At 37.3% G+C, this 24,296-nt stretch overlaps 1 long non-coding RNA gene across 3 annotated transcripts; it reads left to right on the top strand.

Annotated features, from left to right (window-relative positions):
- Positions 1-11,166: 11,166 nt before the first annotated feature.
- On the top strand, positions 11,167-21,393 carry LOC127547817 (uncharacterized). 3 transcript variants are annotated; one of them, XR_007950273.1, is made up of 3 exons: positions 11,167-11,545; positions 12,977-13,095; positions 19,313-21,393. It is a non-coding gene; the product is annotated as an uncharacterized LOC127547817 (long non-coding RNA). The 3 variants fall into 3 exon arrangements; XR_007950272.1 differs by lacking the exon at positions 19,313-21,393 and adding an exon at positions 16,759-17,382; XR_007950274.1 differs by lacking the exon at positions 19,313-21,393 and adding an exon at positions 16,430-16,747.
- The last annotated feature ends 2,903 nt before the right edge of the window (positions 21,394-24,296 follow it).

A 24,296-nucleotide genomic window follows, 5' to 3' on the forward strand; every position in this document is an offset into this window, starting at 1 on the left:
TGCCATCTCACAGAGAGGTTTTTGTGTCTGTTGAACTGTTTTATGAAGAGATATATACAGTTTTTTCTCTAGGTTGTAGAGTATCTTCAACCTCCTCCCCCACCATTGATTTATTCCTCCATCTGATTCTGTTCCTCAATACATGAAGTTTCTCAAAGGGTCTGTTTCATAGATTCACAGGCCTTTCCCGGGAATATCTATGTATATCCTGCTTCTTTCTCTAACTTGTGTAAGTTTGTCCATCCATTCATTTGTATTCGCTTTTTAAAAAATTCAATGTTATTTTATTTTCAGTTTTTCATTTTCTCCCTGCTTCTTCCCCCTCCCATTGACAAAGCAAAAACCAAAACAAAACGTAAACATACATACATATATGTGTATGTACATAATATATATATTTCTGTGTTAAACAGAGGGGAGAGAAAAGAAAAAGAACAATAACAACAAAAGTCACAATAACAAGATCAAGAAGAAAGAAAAGGAAGAAGAAAGAAGGAAGAAAGGAAAGAATAGGGAAAGAAAAAAGGAGAGAAGGAAATATACAGTTGGGTCTCTATATCTGAAAGTGAGTAAGTAGTTTCATCATAAATTCTTTGGAATTTTGATGGCTTACTATGTTGCTCAGTTTCCAAATCTTTCAAAGTTGACTGTCTTTACAACATTGTTATTTTTCTCCTCGTTCTGCTTACGTTACTTTGTATCAGTTCATCCATGTCTTCCCAAGTTTTTCTGAAGCCATCTCCTTTATCATTTTTTAGAATATAATAATATTGCTTGACAATCACAGACACCATTGCCTTTTGTACTTTTCTGTGGCTTAGTTTCTGCTGGCTGGCATTTTGCTCATTCTTAAACCTAAAGATTGTCTACCCATTTAAACCTGAAGTAATGGAAACTGTCAGAAGAAATCTTTCACAATACTAAAACCAGTATTGAATCTGTTAAGTGCTTTATGAATACAGACCTTCAAAAGATCTGTAAATACAAATGATATGATTGAACTATTGATTTTTCTTTGAAGCAAGAATCCTAGGACAGCAATTAGGAAGAGACAAAAATACTAAAGTCCTTTGTACAGATTATAATGTCATTATTTTAGACCCAGACAAAATGGCCTGAGTCCATATTAATTAACAATGCTGAATGTTTTTTTTTTTTTATTTGTTATTATTTATTTATTTGCTGAGGCAATTGGGGTTAAATGATTTGCCCAGGGTATCACAGCTAGAAAGTGTTTAGTGTCTGAAATCAAATTTGAACTCAGGTCCTCCTGACTTTAGGGTTGGTGCTCTATCCACTGAGCCACCCAGCTACCCCTAACAGTGTTGAATATTGAAGCACTTGGAGAAATTCTGAAGAAAATTATATTTACCTTGGCCTACCGTTGCCATTACCCAGTGCTTCTAGCTAACTCTTGATGGAATCTGATGACACTGTGGAATGATTCAATTACCAGCATTGCGAAAGAAGCAACATTATCTGTTGATTAAGAGTATTGATTAATTAGGGTCTTCCAAGGGTAATTTTTGGGGTCAAAAGTGCTAAAAATCAAAGAATTTCCAGAGAACACTTGGACAACAATCCAGTATTTTCAGGAATGTTGCTTCATTGAACATTGATAAAGTTATTCTTAATGGTGCAAAGTCTGATAGAGTTATGGAGTACATAAAGATTGCGTTAAATTTTATATCTGAGTCTACAATCAAAGGACATGTACAACCTTACAATCCCAATTTCTCATATGAATTTCATAATATTATGGTGATTTCACAATAATTTATGAGAATGTTCTGTCAGATTTTCCGTTGAGAAAGAGGAGGTTTTCATAGAATGCCCCTAGGTGATGGTAGGCCATCCTCATGAGTTTATGATGACACAAGCCTTTCTATAGGATTCTTATCACCTCTTCTTAGATGTGGTAGTAGGGATGGTAGCAAACTTCCTTTTCCACTAAAGCAACACCTTTTTCCAGAGAAGAAAAACTCAGTAACTATTATGATGGCTCAGTTGGTTTTAGTGCTAATACAATATCTTAAGGCCCACATTTTTAAAAATTATTGCAAAAGGCAGCTAAGTGATATAGTGAATAGAGCACCAGCCCTGAAGTCAGGAGGACCTGAGTTTGAATCTGATTTCAGACACTTAACACTGCCTAGCTGTGTGGACTCTGAGCAAGTCACTTAACCCCAATTGCCTCAGCAAAAGTAAATAAATAAAATATTATGTTTTGATCTGCAATCAGACTTCATCAATTCTCTCTCTGGAAATGGACAGCATTTTTCATCATAAGTCCTCCAGAATTGTACTGGCTCTTCTTATTACTAGAAACAGCTGTCATTTACAGTTGACCACTGTACAATATTGCTGTTACCAAACACAATGTTCTTCTAGTCTTGCTTACTTCACTTTACAACAGATCATTGTCTTAAAGCATGCTGCTTATCAATTTTCATAGCACAATAGTATTCCATCACAATCATATATTATAACTTATTCACCCATTCCCCAATTGATGGACATTCCCTCAATTTCCAGCATTTTGCCACTACAAAAAGAATTGCTATAAATATGTTAGCATTTTTTAAAAATCTCTTTCAGATACAAACTTGGTGATGGCATTGGTGGGTCACAGCACATGCACAGTCTGATAGTCTTTTAGACATAGTTTCAAATTGTTCTCCAGAATGATTAGGTCAATCACAACTCCACCAAGAATGCATTAGTGTCCCAATTTTCTCATATACCTCCAACATTTGTCATTTTCCTTTTCTGTCATATTAACCAATTTGATAACTGTGAAGTGGTACCTCAGAGTTTTTAAATTTGCATTTCTTTAATCAATAGTGATTGAGAACATTTTTTACATGACTATAGATAACTTTGATTTCTTTACCTGAAAAACTGCCTGTTCATATTCTTTGATGTTTATTCTTATAAATTTGATTCAGTTCTCTATATGTTTGAGAAATTAGGCCTTTATCAAAGAAACTTGCTGTAAAAAGTTTCTCCGGTTTTCTAATTTCCCTCTAATCTTGGCTACATTGGTTTTGTTTGTGTAAAACTTTTTTTTATTTAATCTAATAAAAATTACTTATTTACATACCATAATGCTCTCTAGCTCTTGTTTGGTCATAAATTCTTCCCTTCTCCATTAATCTTACAGGTAAAGTATTCCATGTTCCCTTGATTTGCTTATGATATTGCCCTTTATGTCTAAATCATATACCCAATTTGACCTTATCTTCATATATGATGTGAAATGTTAGTCTGTGTTTAGTTTCTGCCAAACTGCTTTCCAGTTTTCTCAGAAGTTTTTGTCAAATACTGTGTTTTTGTCTCCTACATGTATTATATATCTAATCTATTTCACTGGTCACCACTCTATTTCTTAGCCAGTATCAGATAGTTTTATTAATTATTACTTTCTACTTTATATTCTTTACCTTTTGTTTTCCCAAATGAATTTTATCATTTTTTTCTAGCCTCATAAATAATTTTGGTAGTTTAATTGATATGACACTGAATAAGTAAATGAACTTAGGTAGAATGAATATTTATATTATGTTGCCTCAGCTTTACCCACGAGTAATTAATATTTTTCCAATTAATCAGATCTGACATTATTTATATGAAAAGTAATTGTGTTCTCATAGTCCCTGGGTTTCTCTTTGCAGGGAAACTCCCAAGTATTTTATATTGTATATGGTTATTTTAAATGGAATTTCTCTTTTTATCTCTGGTTAGTAATATGTAGAAATACTGATGATTTATATGAATTTATTTTATATCCTGCAAAAATTAATATTAATTATTATGACTAGTTTTTTTAGTTGATTCTCTAGAATTTTCCAAGTATACCATCATATTATTTGCAAACATTGATGGTTTTGTTTCACCGTTATCTGTTCTAGTTCCTTCAATCTCTTTTTCTTCTTATTATTATAGCTAGCATTTCTAGCACAATATTGAACACTAATTATTATAATGGGCATCTTTGCTTCATTCCTGATCTTATGGGGAAGGTTGATAGCTTATCTTCATTACAGATAATGCTTGCCAGTGATTTCAAATAGATGCTGCTTATCATTTTAAGGAAAGCTCCACTTACTTCTATATTTTCTGGTGTTTTAATAGGAATGAGCATTGTAGCTTGTCAAGAGCTTTTTCTGCATCTCTTGAAATAATCATAAGATTTCTGTTATTTTTATTATTGATCTGGTCAATTATGCTGATAGTTTTTTTTAATATTGTACCATCCCTTCATTTCTGGTATAAATCCCACCTGGCTATAGTGTATGATCTTCGTGACACATTACTGTAATCTCCTTGCTAATATTTTATTTAAAATTTTTACATTTGTATTTACTAGGGAAATTGGTTTGTGGTTTTCTTTTTGCTTTTGCTCTGCCTGGTTTAGGATTCAATATCATATTTGTGTTATAAAAGTTAATTTTTATATAATCAAAACTGTCCATTTTCCCTCCTGTGAACTTCTCTATCTCTTGTATGGTCATGGATTCTTCTCTATCCATAGATCTGACAGTTAATTCTTCTATGTAGCCATTTAGAATTTATTTTGATATGTAGTGTGAGATGTTGGTCTATACCTAGTTTCTGCCAGATTACTTCTTCCTTTTCCTGACAGTATTTGTCAGATATTAAGTTCTTGCCATGATAGCCAGGATCTTTGAATTATCAAACACCAGCTAACCATTCTTTTAGATATTAAACAAAAGAACATAGGTTTGATTATAAAAGTACAATTCAAGATTATAAGAATTTTCAGATTGTTTACAAAATTCCTAGTTTGCAAAGAAGAAGAAGGGAAGTTGCATGCTTGGGAATAGCCACCACACAAATAAAAAAATAATTGTAATGTAACATGTTGGTATTACAAAGAAAATCTAAAAAAACAAATTAAGATCATTTTTTTGGGTGAGGAAAGTGTTAGAATAAAATGAGTTGAAATAAACTTTTCTTTTACATTTGTATATGATTCTTTCTTTTTCAATCTTAATTACTGATTCAATTAGTTAATTTCCTCCCTCTTTTTATTATAGGAATTCAAAACTACAGTCTTGCTTATGAGTATTCCATTACTCACATTTTACAATACAGTATCTTTATTGTCCATTATCTTACATATAGTCCATTATCCTTTTTTTTTTGCAATTTCCTTTTATCCACGTGTCAATCATTTAGTTTTAATCGAAAAAAATCACAACCAGTTGATGTTTTTTTATCATTTGTATCCCCAGTATTTACTTGCACAATGATTGGTTCATAGTAAGTCCTTAATAAATGCTTGTTGACCTGACCAACTAATAATCTGATAAATCCTTACACTATTGGATGTTATACTATCAAATGGACTAGAAAAAGGTATGTTGCTTTTTTTTATGTAGAAACTTCCAAGGATAGACTAGAATAATACCAGTTTTGCAGGTTCCTGAATCAGAGATACAGATGCAGGCTGAAAAATCTTTTGAAAAAGCCCAGTCTTTGTTACAGGTCACAATGAATAGTAATTGTCTTATTTACCCCTTTAGAGGTAGCTGGTATATGAAGAAAATCAGAGGTAGGTAGAATGAATGACACAAAGGCACTAGGGTCAGTGGGCATAAAGTCCTGCCCCAGGAAACTTAGGGGCAATGGGAATGAAACCAATGAATGTCAATAGAGGGGGAAAAACACTATATGGAAAACATTTACTAGTTCAAGCAATGGCCCAGTCAATATAATCCCATCAGAAATTCACAGTAGCTTTATGAGATAGGTATGATCAACCATGTAATATCATCTCAGGAAACTGTGAACTGGGAGAAAGCATACTGCTGACCAGCTGAGAAAACACAGCAAAGCTGGGTCCACTAAGATCCTAGATGTGCATACTGACCCAGATGGCTGTTTCCAACCATGTGCTAATTGAAGTACACCAAGGACGCCTCAAATAAGGAGGTCATTTGTAACTACAAGTGGGCCAAGAAACATTCAGATATCCATGACAAACTGTCAGGAGAAATTCAGAAGCTGGTAAAATTTCCCACAAGAGCCATGAAAAGAATTTTCATGCAAATGAACAATTCAGATGTGTCCAGCATTCTGTCAACTTTACATTTGGGGTTTTATTGTTGTTGTTTTCTTTTTGCTGAGGCAATTGGGGTTAGGTGACTTGCTCAGAGTCACACAGCTAGGAAGTGTTAAGTGTCTGAGGTCAGATTTGAACTCAGGTCCTCCTGAATTCAGGGCTGGTTCTCTATCCACTGCACCATCTTGTGACAACTTTAAAACTCAAAGCTGGGTCCCTAGATTAGAAAGCATGGGCCAATGATGGTTGAATACAACAGTGGTCCCTGGGCTGCCTATTTAAGTCCTATCAGGTAAAGCTGAGGTCTCCCTGAGTTCAGGCCTATTCTCAAACTTAAAAACTCTTAACTCCAATTTGAGTTGTAGTAAAAAGATCATGTTGGAAAATATATTCTTTGTTGTTTCCTCCCCCCTTCCATTGTTTCCTCAAACCATGCTTTCAAAATCTATAGCCGAGCACTAAGGGATCATAATGGCATAGATGGGACTTCTCTCAAGTGAAGATAAAAATGATGATAACCATGAAAAAGGAGGAAAAGGGGGAAACATGTCATTGTAGATAGAGTCCTGGACCTGAGGATAGGAAGATGTGGGTTCAAATCTCACTTCACTATTTTGTGCAAGTCATTCTACTTATATCAGCCTGTTTCGTTATCTGTAAAATGAGGTGATTGTACAAGAAGTCCTCGAAGGTCCTTTTCAGTTCAAGAATCTCTGATTCTAGACGAATGTTGGAATCTTCTATGCTTTGTCTCACATTTATGATGTTGGGTAGCTAATAATTTTTAATTCTGGCTCTTTGGAGAGAACCTCTCTGAAATTATCAAAGCTATTTCCTCTTTTCTAAAATGAAACTAACCTACCTCACTAATTTATGAAGAAAAACAGTTTGTAGACTCTTCATAAAGGGTTATGTACATTATATACTGATGTAATGGAATGTTAAAATTTTCATTCCCCTACAACTGTATTTGCTTATTGCAAATTAGGCTTTAATTGTATTCAATTTTCTTATAACCATGCCTAAAGAAAGATTATATTTTCCAGCACAACATATACTGTTATCAGTACTGTCCAGTACTGTTTGTACTATTGTGAACTATTTGGATTAGCTCCAGTTTATAGATGACTAAACTGAGATGTGGAGAAAATGATCAAGAACTTTTACTTTGAGAACCAATGATGATCAAGAGCCAAAACAACAATTTAGGACAACTATAAACTCTGACTCTAGTGATTATCATAATTGCCTTCCAATTAGTCAATAAGCATTTATTGAACACATATTATGTGCCAAATACTGTGCAAAAAGGGCAAGCAGGTGGCACAATGGATTGAGTGCCAGTTAGAAAAATCTGAGTTCAAATCCAGCCTTGGATGCTTACTAACTGTATGACCCCAGCTAAGTCACTTAATCTCTGACTGACAAAAGGATCCAATGGCGGGGAAAATGGCAAACCACTCCACTACCTTTGCCAAGAAAACCCCATGGACCGTTGAACAGTACTGGACAGTACTGATAACAGTATATGTTGTGCTGGAAAATATAATCTTTCTTTAGGCATGGTTATAAGAAAATTGAATACAATTAAAGCCTAATTTGCAATAAGCAAATACAGTTGTAGGGGAATGGAAATTTTAACATTCCATTACATCAGTATATAATGCTGACAGAGTGCTTTGTGATATGCATAATTGTAGTAAGGATAATAGATAGTGGTAGTGAAGAAGTAGACAAACTATGGCCTGAGGGCCAAATCTGACTCATTGCCTGGTTTTCTATGATCCACTAGCTAAGAATGTTGGTGTTTTTTTTTTTATATATATATTTTGTACATGTTTTATTTTTAAATACAATAAAATTCCATTTAAAATGTAAAAAATATTTTATACAGCTATATGGCTGTAATAATAATAATACCACCAGATTTGGCTGTCAGGCTGTAGTTTTCTAAAAGATTTTGGTTAAAATGCCAATCATAGGAGTTGGTGTTTGCAAATTCTAGAAGTAAAAGGGAGACTGCAGTTTATTGAGGTAAGGGAGGGAGGGTGTTCCAGGTATGAAAATGATCATTGCAGAGGCAGGAAGGAAATGGAGTTCTGAAACTTAGCTTTGGCTCAATATAGCATTGACTGATGGATTGATAGCCTACTTAGTACTCTCTCCAAAGATCACAAATTCTGGCTTGGATTCTGAGCTTAAGAACTTTGAAGGCTCACCCTACACATAATATGAAAGCCTCATCTGATAATATTTTTTTTAAATTAAGGGCAGAAAGAAAAAACACTTAGAGAAAGAAGAAACCTCAGTTTTCCTGATCATTTTCCCAAATGGGAAGAGAAAGGCCCAAGGCCACTTTTACCTACCAGGAGGCTTACTTCAATTCAGATGCAACCCGGCAGGTAAAGGACAATTCCTGGTATTGTTAACATGTTTTGAAAACCACACCCAGATCCAAGTCAACAGTCAATCCAAAGGTTCCTCTTCTTCTGGTGGTGGTAAGTGGATTAGAAACAATGCCTGCTCCTGATCAAATCCACATGGAAGGTTGCTTCAGGCAGAGCATATTGAGCATAAAGAGCTCTCCCGGAACAATTTCAATTCCCTGTGGATAAGTAAGTCACTTAACCTCTCAAGCTTTAGTCCTTCCATTTCTGTCAAAAGAGGATAATGAGAAATGTAGTACCTCAATCTTCAAATGTTGTTATGAGGTTGAAATCAGGAAATAATGCATATAAAGTACTTTACAAATAACTGTTAATATAAATAACAGGAAGTATAAATCTACAAAAGGAAGTATTAAATTGAATTCCATTTGAAAAACTGGTCGATGTGCTTTCAATGATCCCAAGCTATCTCTAAAACAAAATCCAAATTTTTGAATATTGATATTCCTCCAGTGGTGCTGCATGTCTCAGTTGTAAGGAGGTTGGGGAAAAGTGGAATTTTTTTAAATAATTAGAACTATGCAAAAGTAGATTAAAGCTGCCTTAGGAGGTACTAAGTTCCCTTTGATTGATTCAGAAAAAATTTGGATTATTATTCTATGACTATACCTGTTCTATAATCATAACCTTTGGAGTGGGGCATAGAACCCTTTGACAGTCAGGTGAAGGCTATATCAGACTCTTCAGAATATTATTGTTCAATCATGAAATAAAATACCTATGATACAAAAAAAATGCATTAAAATATTGTTCTGGAAATCATTTAAAAAACCCAACCAAGTTCAAGGTTGAGAATACCTACAATAGATGATCAATATCCTGCAGACTTACATTAATCTCCTCCTCCTTGATATTCTGTTCTCTTAAGTTTTCACGACACTGAAGGCTTCTTAGACATCTTAAACTCAATATGTTCAAAATAGAACTCATTATCTTTCTCCCCAAACCCTCCCCTTTTCCTGACTTTCCTATTTGTATGGAGAGTTAGCCATCTAGATTTGCAACCTAGATGTCAATACCTCCCTATTCCTCTCAAGAAGCTTTCTATATCTCCCTTAATGCCAGCACCTTCCTTTTTCTGATTATCTCCAACGTATCCTGTCTATGTTTTGTTTGTACATAGGTAGATAGGTGGTTGTAATCTCCCAAAAAGCAGCCTTTACATCTTTAGTGCTTAATATAGTGTCCGGCGCACAGAAGGCACTTAATAAATACAGATTGGTTAATTAACTGGTACAATGGACAAAGCCCTGTATTGAGACTAAACAACAATATAAATAGTCACATGTATCCATGGGATCTTGTTTATTTTTTATCCCTAGAGCTTAGCATAGTACTTGGTACAAAGCAGGCGCTTAATAAATGCTGATGGAGTGACTAAATAACAGGCTGGTGCAATGGAAGAGGCCCTGCATTGAGAATCAAAGCGTCTGCCTTTAAATCCCGCCTGTGTCACCTTGAGCTCGGCGTTTGATCTCTCTGGACCTCAGTTTCTTCATCTGTTAAAAAAAAATAAAAAAGGTAGGGGAGCGGCACTGGATTTCAAAACCATCGGCATCCCTTCCAATTCTAAAGCCGCGCTTCTTTGTGTCGGAAAAGAGCTGCTCTGTCCCAAATCCAAAGGCTAAAGCTAAAAGCTGCTCGGGATGGCGGAGACAGCTGAGCTCTGTGATTAAAGCCCAGACTGGCGAGGAGGAAGGGGAGGGACGTCTTCTCTTGAAAGGAAACAGCCTTCCACAGCCCTCCGGATCCCCGCTGCCAGCCCAGGCTGGGCGTGGGCCAGTGCCCGCTCCGGAGCAGAAAGCCAGCGAGAGCAGCTCCCGGCACCCTCCGATGGAAAGGCGGCTCGGGACTGGCTGCCCTTTGCAATCTAATGGAGCAGCAATGACTTCCAGGCAGCCCGCGCACGCTGAAGCTCCAGTCTTCACTGGGGCTGCAGAAATGCAGCAGGGCTGCCCAGCTGGGCCAAAGCCACAGAAGGGAAATGCAGCTTGTTTGAAGCTCGTCCCTCCCTCCTTCTCCAATCATCTCCTCCCTCCCAGCATCTCTCCCTGTCTCTCTTTCTGTCTTTGTGTGTGTCTGTCTCTGTCTCTCTCTGTGTATCTGTCTCCCTTTGTGTCTCTCTCTGATTCCATCTCTTTCTGTCTTTCTGTTTCTTTCTCTCTGTCTCTTATCATTCTCTCTCTGTGTCTGTCTCTGTTTCTGTCTCTCTCTGTGTCTCTATCTCTTTCTGTCTTTCTGTGCATGTTTCTATATCTCTGTTTCTGTCTCTTGTCTGTTTATCTCTCTCTGCCTTTTGTCTCTCTGTGTCTCTGCCTTTTGTCTCTGTGTCTTTGCAGTTTGTTTTAAGTTCCGTTCCTCCTCCTTCCTCCAACCATCTCCTCCCTCCCAGCATATCTCTCTCTCTCTCTCTCTCTCTCTCTCTCTCTCTCTCTCTCTCTCTCTCTCTCTCTCTCTCTCTCTCTCTGTATGTGTGTGTGTGTGTTTCTCTGTCTCTGTCTCTATCTCTTTGTCTTTCTGTGTCTATCTCTTTCTGTTTCTGTCTCTCTCTGTCTTTCTGTGTGTCTCTGTCTCTGTCTCTGTGTGTGTGTGTGTGTGTGTGTGTGTGTGTGTGTGTGTGTGTGTGTGTGACTGTCTGGAAGATCCCATGGAAACACACATGGTCTTTTTGTTTTTCTTAACAAAAGACAAAGACAAAACATTCTTGAGCTTTGATCCGATTCCAGGGACTCCGGTCTTGGATTCCTTCATCACTGTCTTCTATCTGTTATTCTCCTTTTTTTAATAGGCCTTTTAGGTCAACCATTGGATTTATGCGGAGAAAAAACGATGCTGGAAACAATCGCTGACTAAGACCAAGTGTTACAGAGCTTGAGAAGAAGGTGTCCAGTGTTGGGTCCCTCCCCGGTGCTGGTTGCCTACCTCATTGCAGGAGAGAAAGGCAAGGGTCCTGCTTAAAGATGTGGAGAAAGCCTTGTGAGGAAGCAGCAGGAGTGGCTCAAGTCCTAGGGTGGGTAGGGCCTGGGTGAGGCTGGCCCCTGGAAACAGGTTGACAATCTCACCCGATGGGCGAGATTTCTAATCATCTCTCCTCATCTTGGTCTGACCCCATCCTACCTCCCTCACAGTGCCATGCCTCAAGGCCCACATTTCTCCTTCTGTCTTCTCCTTCCCTAGGATTAGACACAACTTCCTTTCCCAGCCAAGAAGTTTTACCCCTATTTAATTGGCTAGTAGCACATGCTTCTCTTTCTCCCTGCCCCCGAGGCAGAGTTTTCTTGGCTAGGACCATTCCAACGGTCATTTAAAAAAGCAAACGGTATCTGTTATGAAGCAAAATATTATTAGTTTCAAATGCTATAGGTTTGGGGGAAGGAAGTGGATTCATGAAAACCAAAGCTGGGATATCTTCAGCAAAACTACACTATAGAACTTAGTGGAAGTGAGGAAAAACAAACCTGAAAAAGTCCTGGGGAAGGCACAGGGCTCTTAGGTTTTCTTCTCAGCTCAGCTGCCAGTTGACTCAGGATAATTCCTTCTTTTTCCTGGATTTCCATTTCTCTAGTTGTGGATGGAATTTAGAGATAGAAAACCTGGATTCAAATTTTGAGTTAGAATCTGGTTTTGTGGCTTTATTTTTAGGCCCTAGTATCTTCATTTATGAGGTGAAGAGTTTGGGCCAAGTTGTGTCTAAGGATCTTCTTTATAATATGTTCTGGTGTTCTTTGATCCCAGGGTTTTCCCATGTTCATGGGGACAATCTAGGATCTGTTTCCCCCATGAAAAGCTATTCTACTGTAGCATTGTACTCTCACAGGACTTTAGCCCAAGGTTTTAATTTAATTTCAGAAAACCTGGATTCAGATTTTAAGTTAGAATCTGACTTTGTGGCTTTCTTTTTAGGCCCCCGTTTCCTTATGTATGAAATGAAGGGTTTGGGCCAAGTTGTGTCTAAGAATTTTGTTCTACTCTTAGGATCCTCTTTGTAACGTGCTCTGGGGTCCTTTAATCCCAATATGTTCCCATATCCATGGGGCCAGTCTAGAATTTGCTTCTCCTGTGAAAAACTATTCTAAAGTAGCATTGCACTCTCACTGGACTTTAGCCAAAGGTTTCAGTTTTCTCATCTGTAAAAACTGGGACAGAGGTGAGTGAATAGTGGATAGAAATCTGGTGTGTTCCAATACATGCCTGAGACAGAGCCTGAACCCAGGTCAAGGTCATCCAACTGCGGCACCAAATCTACTATTTCCTCAGCTTCTGGGCCTATTTTTTATGGATGAGAAAATTAATAGGAGTAATAAGAATATTACTGTCCCCATTGTTATCGATGTTGTCCAATCATTTCAGTTATGTTTGATTCTTCATCAGCCCATTTGGGGATTTCCCTGGCAAAGACATTAGAGTGGTTTGCCATTTTCTTCTCTTGCTCATTTTACAGATGAGGAAACTGAGGCTCAAGGTCACACAGCAGAGAAGTATCTGAGGCCAGATTTGAATTTCTGACTCCAAGCTCAGCACTCTCTCCACTATGGTGCCGTCTAGTTTCCCCTTCACACAGTAAGTACTTAATGTCTGCTATTAAAATGATAACATTCTATAAAAAAAGATAACTATACTGAATTTGGATTCACAGGATAAATCTCTGTGCTACTTGTTACACAATATAAGCTTAGGCAAGTCACAAACTATCTCTGTGACTCATTTTCTTTATCTAAAATACAAAGAGAATCCTAATCAAAAGTTTCTAAATTGTCCTTCCAACTCTAATGCTTTATGATGGGCTCATCCAGCACTTTGAGGGATGTGGCTCCAGAAAGTGCTTCTTTGGTCTGATGATGTCAAACAAAGCCATACCCTAGAGGTATAGTAGATTGTGTTCCCAGCACCATATGCTTCCTAGGGCTTTAAGGACTGGGCTCAATTTGACTAGGAACTCATTTGGATCTGTGTGCCACCTGCTGGAAATACCTAAATCTTACATTTTGTCACAAGGGACACACATGCACCAATACAGGGGCCCAGAGGGATTTTAGAATTGGAAGAGATCTCAGAGATAATCTACTGCATTTGGACCCCTCACTTCACAGATGAGGAAACTGAGGCTCAAAAGAGCAAGCCATTGACTATTTAAGCCCAGGGCTTCTGATTCCAAAACCAGTGATCATACCCTATGCTGCTTCCCTCTTCATAGACTCTTATGCCTTTTTCTTTTCAGAAACTCTAGGTAGCCTTTGTAACGTATAAAGCAAAGGGTCAGAAATTTTAGGTTTCCTTATGCCATTGACTGCTTGTTAGATCTTGCACACAAATCACTTTTCTTCCTTGGTCATTAGACATTTCTTTTTTGTCTGCCTCTTTATTTTTATTCATGTGAGCAATTGGGATTAAGTGACTTGCAGAGGATCACAGGAAGTATCATATGTCTGAGGCTGGATTTGAACTCCTAATTCCAGGATTAGTGCTCTAACCATTGATCCACCTCGCTCAATTTTTTTTTTAAAGGAGAGTAGGATGGATAAACCAAATATTCCCTAAGGTTACCTACAGTGCTAAGTCCTATGCCAAGGTGTTTGCTTACAAATGTAGTCCATATTGCCATGGAGACGCCACCCCCAGAATTTGCCAGCTAGTGCTACCGTGGACCTGGAGCTTTAGGGAATGCTTTGCAGATATTTCTGGAAGAAAAATATCAAAAAGAACTGAACCAAATTGAGAGAGTTTAATGTTCACCCTCTATCTTGGGACCACCATAGTGATGCTGCTGGTGTTTGCTCCCTAACTATCCAACTATCCATAGTGAGGGCTTCTGATGAGGCTGTTGACATCAACAAGGAAAACACCAAAAGGAAAGATTTGTGAAAAGAGATACATGAGTGACAGATTAGGGACAACTCTATTAATCGTTCTACTCTTCCAGAGTTTTGCATCATTTCTTCTTCATGAAAGGACGGGTTCTAAAGTAGCTAGCTTTATATTGTGGTAGGAATAGCTTCAGGATGGGCTACATCTACCCACCAATAGCATGTATCCCCACTCTTATCTATCATTTCATTGCTATAATTTATTCCTTTTTCATATGCAGTAAACTAGTAACCATTAATCCTTGTTATCTCATTAATTTTCAATACATTGCTGATAGACATTTGGAGAAATGGTTTAATCTGTCCAAAAGGTGAGAGACACGTGGAATGGGGGGGAAGACAAACGAGTTAGTGAGTTTGCTCCCTCCTCACAAAAATTTTGTGTTTCTCTATATTATTATTTCTTAGCCAGTTCGAATTGAGAAACAGCAAAAGTATTATAATAATAAAAAAAGAGTTGATTACCTAAAGTGAACAAAAGAGACACCAAGTTTCTTGGAATATATTTTGCTAGCCAAGAGAATTTGGGAAGGGTGCACTCCTTTCTTTACCCTGGATCTAATGTGCTTTCCAAATTACTGTACTATGAGTATTTATATAATATCCCCCTTTGGGCTTCACTGACTCCAATCATCCCAAGATGGAGGCCAAACCTTCACCACATGCCTCTTTCCCTTCTGTCATCTTCTTTCCAGAAATTTTCACAAAGCAGTCCCTGAAGTGGCTGTTCCACAAAGTCACTAGTTAGTGGATTCTGAGGTGACATCTCCATGGCAACACAGGTTACACATAAAACCATGCCTCAAAAATGCCGCTTTGGGACCACATAAACTGGGTTCATTTACAAGAAGGTCATTCTAACATGTCACTACTGGGAAAACCCAAAAACATCAAGTTTTTGACTTTTGCATCATTTCCTTTGGCTTTTATGTAAAACATTCAGGCCAACAAAAGATAAAATATAGGATGAATTTGATTTAATCTGACAGAAAATGCAATGTGTTTCTAAACTTCAAATAAGCAAAACAAACAAAAACTTTTCTTCATTTTGGTGGCTCTATCACCTTAAGAGACAATATAAGTGTATTGTCTTAGTTGTAGTGACATCATGGGATTGAATCCCACCCTCACATGCTAGAGTCAAGCAAGTCTTCTGCTGATCCCTTAAGACCTATGAAGTCCATATGATTCATAGTGGTAGTGAATGGATAGGTCCAGATTGCTTTTCCATGTCATGGTTCCACGTTATGCTGATTTTTTTGCTCCTTTAGGGGTAGAGGACAGGCTTCTCTCAACATCTAGGTGAGCTTAGATGTGTTTGTCTCCTCTTTCATGGAGCTTTTCCACTACTGCCTCCCCTCAGGTACTAGAGCATCTTTCCTAGAGGGACCCTGGCTTCTGTACACATGAAGTTCTTTGAAGGGCCTGCTATGGGAATGCTTATGGGGAACTGATGAGTTTCACTGATGTTAGGTGTGGCTAACAGAGGAATTGATAAAAATTAATTCCTGAGGCAGGCAGAGAGAAGGCTCTGATAGCTCAGCTCCAGGGCCCTATCCTCTGGGAAGTCAGTGTAGTCTGAAATTCAAGTTATGTCAAACCCCTGAGACCCATTCTCTGTAGAAATCATGAGCCATCTCACTTTGCCATGCCCTGTCAGAAGTTAAAAATCTATAAAATCTATTTGTGGGACATCCCATGGCTGATGCCTTCCTTTGGGTCAGTCTACCACAGTCCTCTGCCTCATGGTGTCTTTTTTTATTACCCCCCCATCACTCCATGTGGTATCTCCCCTAACTCCATTTGCTTCAACTCCACTTCTCCTCCTTACAGCTAACTCTTTTAGGGTGCTAAATCCATTTCAGGATTTAGCCTGCCAGCTAAGGACATGCCCCAGTCTCATGGGGTGCTCCCTTTCTACTGAGTAATCAGGAACTTGTCTTTCCTATTCTCTCCCACTCTATTTCATATTTACCATTCCCTGTGCGTATTATATCCCTTCATTTTGTCTGTAACTTATTCCCCTAAAGAAATCTACCTTTTGCCAAAGAGAATGGCCATTGGGAATTCTTCACATGACCAAACCCCAACTTTTGGTGCCGACCATCTGATCTGATGTCTACAGCATCTGCATCATTTTGGTCCTAGAACCACATCAAATCCATATCTGTGGAGAATCTGTCAAGCTCTGTTTTTTTCCTGACCTGTATATGTTTGACTACCTTTTCAAAGGAGAAAACCAAAGTTTCAGATTGAAAATATAAGTCAATGCTACGTGGAAGAAAGAAGGAAAATTTGCAGTTTGTCTATAGAATTCCCATCTCATCTGACCTGTGTATGTTTGACTATCTTTTCAAAGGAGAAAACCAAAGTCTCAGGTTGAAAATATAAGTCAGTGCTACATAGAAGAAATGAGAGAAGGAAAATTTGCAGCTTGCCTATAGAATTCCCATTTCATCAAGGAGACAAAAGGAAGAGGCTTGCCTGGGCCTGCCTGGACATTCCCATCATACAAAGAAAAGAGTTTCCCTGCATATCAAATGCTCTTGTTGGCTGGACACTAAAAGAAAATCTAGGAAACCAAATTAAAATCAGGCATTTTCTGGGTGAGGGCAGTGTCAGAATAAAAGGAGTTGGATTTTTAGAATATAATGAAATCCACTTCTCTTCTGCATTTGTGAATGACAACTTTTTCTAGGCTAATTACAGATTCAACTGGTTAATTTTCTCCTTATTGCAATCAGAATTTAAAACTATAGTCTTGCCTCTACTTCACTACTTCTCTACTCATATATGGTACCTTTATTGTCCATTATCTTATGTATAATTCATTATCCTTTTTGCAATTTGCTTTCATCCAGTCATCAATCACTTTTTTTCTATTAGAAAATTACAAACAATTGATGGTTTTTGTCATTTGTATCACCAGTGCTCATTTGGCACAATGCTTCATAAGATCTTAATAAACACTTAATAAACCTGATCAACTAATAGTCTGATAGACTCTCCTATACTATGGGATATTTTACTATTAGGTTAACTAGAATAAAGTGTGTTTTTTTCCCACATGGAAACTTCCACGGATAGACTACAAGTTTTCAAGCTCTTGAATCAGGAATATAGAAGTAGTTCGAGAAATCCTTGAGAGAACCTAGTCTTTTTTCCAGGTCACAACTGCCTTATGTACCACACTAGAGATACTTGGTCCAAGATGGAGAGTGGCGGTAGGTGGAATGACTAATGCAAAGGTACTAAAAAACAGTTAAAGTCAGTGGACATGTAGTCCTCCCCCAGTAAACTTAGTAGCAGTGGGAGTGAAACCAGTGAAGGACAGAAGGAAAAAAACACTATATGAATAACACTTGCTGGTCCAAGCAGTGTCCCAGTCATTATGATCTCATCAGAAGCTCACAATAGCCTTATGAGGTAGGCAGGGCCAACAATATAATATTCCAGGAAGCAATGTGGCCCAGTAGAAAGCATACTATTGCTGACCAGCTGAGAAAACATAGCAGAGGCTGGGCTCACTAAGATCCCAGATGTGAACATCATCCCACATGGCTATTTCTAAATATGTACTTATTGAAATACACTCAGTTGATGCCAAAGACACTCCAAGCAAGGAGATTATCCTGGGCTATAAGGGGCCAAGGAACATTCAGATATCCATAACAAAATATCAAAAGAAGTGCAGAGGCAGGCAAGATCTCCCACAAAAGCCACAAGAAGATCTATGTGAATGGACAATGCTAGAATTTCAGATGTGCCCAGCATTCTGTGCCAATTTTAAAACTCAAAGCTTAGTACCTAAACTATGAAGTCACATAGGCTGATGATGGCTGCATAAAATGGTCCCTGACCTCCCTCCCTTATCAGTAGAAGATGAGGTGTTCCTGTGTTTAGGTCTATTCTTGAACCTAAAAATTCTTATCCCCAACTTCTGTTGCATTAAGGTGGCCATTTGGTTAAGTACATCCTTTGGTGTTTCATTCTACCTTCCATTGTTTTCCTTTTACCCACATTTTGGGGGAATTAGATTGCTTAGTTTCCAATTAATAATTTATTTTGCTGAGGCAATTGTGGTTAAGTGACTTGCCTAAGATCACACGGCTAGGAAGTGGTAAGTGTCTGAGGCCAATTTTTTTTAATTATAATTTTTTATTGACAGAACCCATGCCAGGGTAATTTTTTACAACATTGTCCCTTGCACTGACTTCTGTTCCAACTTTTCTCTTTCCTCCATCCACCCCTCCCCTAGATGGCAGGCAGCCTTATATATGTTAAATATATTATAGTATATCCTAGATACAATATATGTGTGCAGAACCGAACAGTTCTTTTGTTTCACGAAGAATTGGATTTAAAAGGTAAAAATAACTTGGGAAGAAAAAGAAAAATGCAAGTTGTTCATATTCATTTCCCAGTGTTCCTTCTCTGGGTGTAGCTGCTTCTGTCCATCATTGATCGATTGGAACTGAATTGGATCTTCCCTTTGTTGAAGAAATCCACTTCCATCAGAGTATATTCTTATACAGTATTGTTGTTGAAGTATATAATGATTTCTTGGTTCTGCTCATTTCACTCAGCATCAGTAAGTCTTTCCAAGCCTCTCTGTATTCATCCTGCTGGTCATTTCTTCCAGAACAATAATATTTCATAGCATTCATATACCACAATTTACCCAAACATTCTCCAATTGATGGGCATCCATTCACTTTCCAGTTTCTAGCCACTACAAACAGGGCTGCCACAAACATTTTGGCACATACAGGTCCTTTCCCTTCTTTAGTATCTGAGGCCACATTTGAACTCAGGTCCTCCTGACTTCAGGGCTGGTGCTTAATCCACTCTGCTACCTTGCTGCCTCCTCCCCGCCCCCCGCCCCAATTATTTTTTAATATATATTTCCACAGCTGATTTTAGAAAGGCCTGGAAAGATTTACACCAACTAATACCGAATGAAATAAGGAAAACCTGTGTACAGCAACAGCAAGATTGTGCAATGATCAACTATGACAGACTTTGTGGTTTTCAATGGTTCAGTGATTCAAGGCAATCCTAATAAACTTGGGATGGAAAATGCCATCTACATCGAGAGAGAATTATGGAGATAATGTAAATCAATACATGCTATGTTCAATTTTTTTTCTTTTTCTATCTTTCTTGGTTTTTCTTCTAATATGATTCATAAGAAAATATCAAAAATTAATGTATATGTATAATCAAAAAAAATTTTATATGTAACTGGGGAAAATAAAAAAGACACAAAAATGTTTCCATGCCAATTTATTGAACAAGATTTTAATTATGTTCTGAAAAGGATGCATTTAATATTTATTTTTCTGCAATTAGTTATAAGGTTTTTAATGCCTAAATATATGGTCAATTCTTGTGTAGATGCCATGTACCACTGAGAAAAAGATATATTCCTTTTCATTCCCATTTAGTTTTCTCCCAAGATCTATCATATCCAAGCTATCATATTTTCTAAAATTCTGCCCATCTCTTTAACTTGTTTTGCTTATTTTTGGCTAGATTTATGTAGTTCTGAAAGGAAAATGTTGAGGCTTCCAACTAATATAGTTTTACTATATTTTCTTCTGTAATTTTTAATTTTTCCTTTAAGATTTTGGATGCTACACCATTTGATGCATACAGGTTTAGTGTTGATATTACTTCATTGCTTATACCTTTCTAGCAAAATGTAGTTCCCTGCTTATCTTTTAATTAGATCTATTTTTGCCTTTGCTTTGTCTGAGATCTTGATTGCTTCCCCTTCCTTTTTTAACTTCAGCTGAAGCATAATAGATTCTGCTCCAGCCCCTTATTTTTACTCTGCATATATGTCTCTGGTTCAAATATGTTTCCTACAAATAATATTTTGTCAGATTTCAGTCTCTAATCGATTTCACTATTCACTTCTATTTTTTATGGATGAGTTCATGCCATTCATATTCACAGTTACAAATAATGTTTTTCCCTCCCTCCTATTTTTCTCCCTTTTAACCTCTCTCTTCCTCTGTTTTTCAATGCTGTGGTACAAGGATATGTAGCTGAACACTAAGGGATATGATGACAAGGGTGACTCCTTCCTCATTTGAGGGTGAAAGTGGTGCTGCCTGTGAAAAGAAAGGGAGGTGGTATGACATTTTGGGTCAGGAAGACCTGGATTCAAATCAAAACTTTGATATTTTTATTCCCTTATGCAAATCACAACACTTCTATCAGTCTCATTTCCTTATTTGTTTAAAAAAAAAAAAAAGAAGTAGTAAGACCTCAAAGGTTCCTTCCAGTCCCAAACAAATGCTGGGAGCTTTTATCCTTCATCACGTATCTACAGGGTTGAGTAGCAAATAATACTAATTTCTAGTTCTGGCTCTCAGTATTCTTGGGGAGAGAACTCTTTTCAAAAGTGTTTCTCATTGATAAATGAGGATAAGAATACACTTGTCATCTATCTCACTGAGAGAAAAAGTAGGTTTGTACATGCAATGTAAAGGGCTATATAGATGTGAACTAGTTGGATTAACTCTTGTTATATATGATTAAACTGAGGGGTGAAGAAAAAGAATCATGTATTTTTGCTTTACTGTCTAAAATTATTGAGATCCAGAATAACAAGTTAGGATTATGATAGATTCCAAGTCCACATATATCATGCATGATCATATGATGTCGTATATTACAGTGGTCCTCAAAGTGTAGTCCAAAGAATTGTTGGGGTCTCTGAAACCCTTTCAGAAAGTCTACAAATTCAAAATCATTTTTTATTTCTAACATAATAAATAACTATAAATATAACCCATGTGAACAAAAAGTCTTTGATCAGATCCTCGATAGTTTTTGAACAACATGAAGATACTGAGAACAAAAGTTTGAGAACCACTGTCGTATAATCACAAAGATCATATTTGCTGCCCTCAAATAGATATGTGTGATAGAGCATAAAACACCCAAGAATTTGTCTGAGAATCAAATACCTATAGAACTGAAAGGCAAGGCAAACTGAGACTAGGTCACTAACTTATATTACAGATGAGGAAGTTTTAAGTCTTGGAGAGATCCAATGACTGGTCCCCATGGCTCCAGAACTAGCAAAAGTGAAGGAAAAAAGATCTTAATCTAAATTTTTTAACTTGAAGTTTTCACCAGAGTTGTACTGACTGACCATACGATCCTTATTTATTAGCCTATGTTTAGACATCCCTGGTATATGTAACCTTGGGCATATGATACAACAACATTATATATACAGCATATGTTGGTCACATAGATTGTACTTTCTTGTCATGGAGCTTCCTCTAAGTGCCTAGTAGAAAATTCAGCCCAATTAAAGTCCAGTTTGAGACAGGTAAATAGGGGAAGAAATTTGAATTGTAATATTCTATTACATCATTCCATCATGCTTCCCTGGTGTTTTGTAACATGAATAATTATCGTGAGACAGCTAGGTAGTGCTCATATAACATTTCAAACTTAAATAGGAATGGATCTTTCCTGGCAGCATACTGACTTAGAAAATCATAATTTAACATTATCTATGTTGTCTTTTTATTTTTAACATTTCTCAATAACATTTTAATCTGGTTCAAGCTATACTAGGAAGTGTTGTAGGACATATGGGGTTCAAAATTTAACACCTCTGGTATAGTGGATAGAGTGTTAGTTTGAGTATTAGGGAGATGAGTTCAAATCTTTCCTCAGAAACTTACTAGCTCTGTAACTCCTCTAGGAAAGTCACACAACTTCTCCTAGCTGCCTCAGTTTCCTTAATTCTAAAACAGTGATAATAATGAGAGTAAGAATAATATATGGTAAGTATTTCACAAATCATAAAATGTTATGTATAAAGGCTATAAAGTCTAATAAAGGCTATTACTCCTTTAGTGAGCACATTCCAGGGTGGGGTAGTTTATATAGATCTATCCATCCTCAGGAAAATAGAACATCTCAATAATGACAAACTTGGGTGTCAAAGAAATTGAAGTTTGAATTTTATTTTAACACTCATGATAGAGACATGGACATACTCATCACATCTGGTTGAGTTTTCATGGCCTCCTTGGGAAATACTTGTGAGAATCCTTGTTAATAAAAACCTACATTATACTAAATGGAAATGAAAATTGTCACTTTTTCATTGTCAGAAAGTCTTACCGAGCCCCCACCCTAATGGACCCACACATACACTATTGGGAGCGACTTCAAGCAAGGAAGAGAAAAAGGAGAAGGGGATAGTTGCACATACCATCATGGCTTGATGGATGGTTGAGAACTCGACAGTATGATCTATCTGATAATTAATCTGTCCTATGCATGATCACAAACTTCCCACAGATTACTGTAAATTTGTATCCTTAATCATATCAATGATACATAGGCTTAATGACAGTAAAATTGAACCATTAAATTTTTTTCTGATTATTCTTGGGGCCAGAGAGCACTATGGGAGAAAACCCATAATCCCTCTCTCTCGTATTCCACAATTCCTCCCTCTTGGATAAAAGAAACAGACAGAGGCTCTCGGTCAGATTTCAGCGGAATGACATGAAGAGTGGAGCTGGCTGGAGGCTGAAGAAAGCAGAGGCAGAGACTGAAGGACCAGACCTTTGGATTTGGTGACATTCGGAGAGAGCTCTTGGAACCAAGCAGAGAGATAGGCCTCTAAGCTAACCGGACTATATTGGAGATAATAAAAGATCTAAACTTTTATCACCTGACTGCATTTGGGAAGAAGATCACCACAGGATATACTAATGGATATTATTAATATGAAGTTTTCCCTCTAGATGATTAGGATAGCAACTCATCCATGCCTGCCCATACTGTACTTTCTTCCTTGGTTATGTTCTCTAATAAGGAGGGGAATGGGATATTCCTTAATTGCTGAGAAGATAGAATGGGACACTAGAAAGAACACTAGTTTTGGAATCAGAGGTTGTGAATTCAAATGTGAACTTGTTCCCTTTCTACATATATGACCTCAGGGTAAGCCATTTCATTCCTTTAGACCCTCAGTTTTGTCATCCATACCATAAGGAAGTTTTGGTACATGATCTTGGAGGTCGCCCAGTTTCTAGTATCCCGACCCCAGGAATGATAGCAATGAGTCCTCTGGGCTATCTATCAGCTAATTCTTTTTCCTTACCTGGTGAACAACCCATATCCTTTCTCAATCTTCTTTTTTTGAATAGCATTCTTTCTACTGCTTCTCTTTCTTAGTCTTCTTTTGTCTACATATACCATTTCACTGTCCTCGTGATGATCCTTAACTTCATCTTCCTAGATTAATGAATTCCATAGATGGAATTAATAGTCCATGATTCCATGTAATATACCATCACTCAAGTATGTTAACAGCAAAAGACTTGGACCTTTGTTTCAGGGTGAAGTTTGGAGTCATCAGAAAAATAGATTTCAGTTTCCCAAAAGCAATCTAGCCTGTTTTCCTATCCTTTCTGTTCAGTTTTGGATCCTGTCCAATACCATTGATATGTGAGAACTAGTTCTATTCATAATAAGCTTACACAACTTAGAAGGAAAAGACTTGGACTCAGATGATCTCAATAAATCTCTAAAATTGCACCCCCTCATTACTAAGGCCTAGACTGGGGAGGTAATAAATTTGTACAAGGTTAAAAAAAAAAAAAAAGCAAGTGAAGGAGGTGCCATTCCAATTCCAATGTTACTTTCACTAGGAATAAGGACTGCACCAGCGATTTCATTAATGGGTAAAGAAAATTTCTGAATAAGAAAACTAATTTGGTCAAGGCAAGTCAAAACCTCCTCTGTAACTTGCCATCTTAGTTGCCTTAGTATACTGATGAGTTGTGTTTTATAACAAGGATATCCTAGGCAGAGGTGTCAGAGCTGTCACTTAAACACTGTCTTTTTGGC

Source organism: Antechinus flavipes, chromosome 2 (assembly GCF_016432865.1).
Source record: "Antechinus flavipes isolate AdamAnt ecotype Samford, QLD, Australia chromosome 2, AdamAnt_v2, whole genome shotgun sequence".
Taxonomy (NCBI): Eukaryota; Metazoa; Chordata; class Mammalia; order Dasyuromorphia; family Dasyuridae; genus Antechinus; species Antechinus flavipes.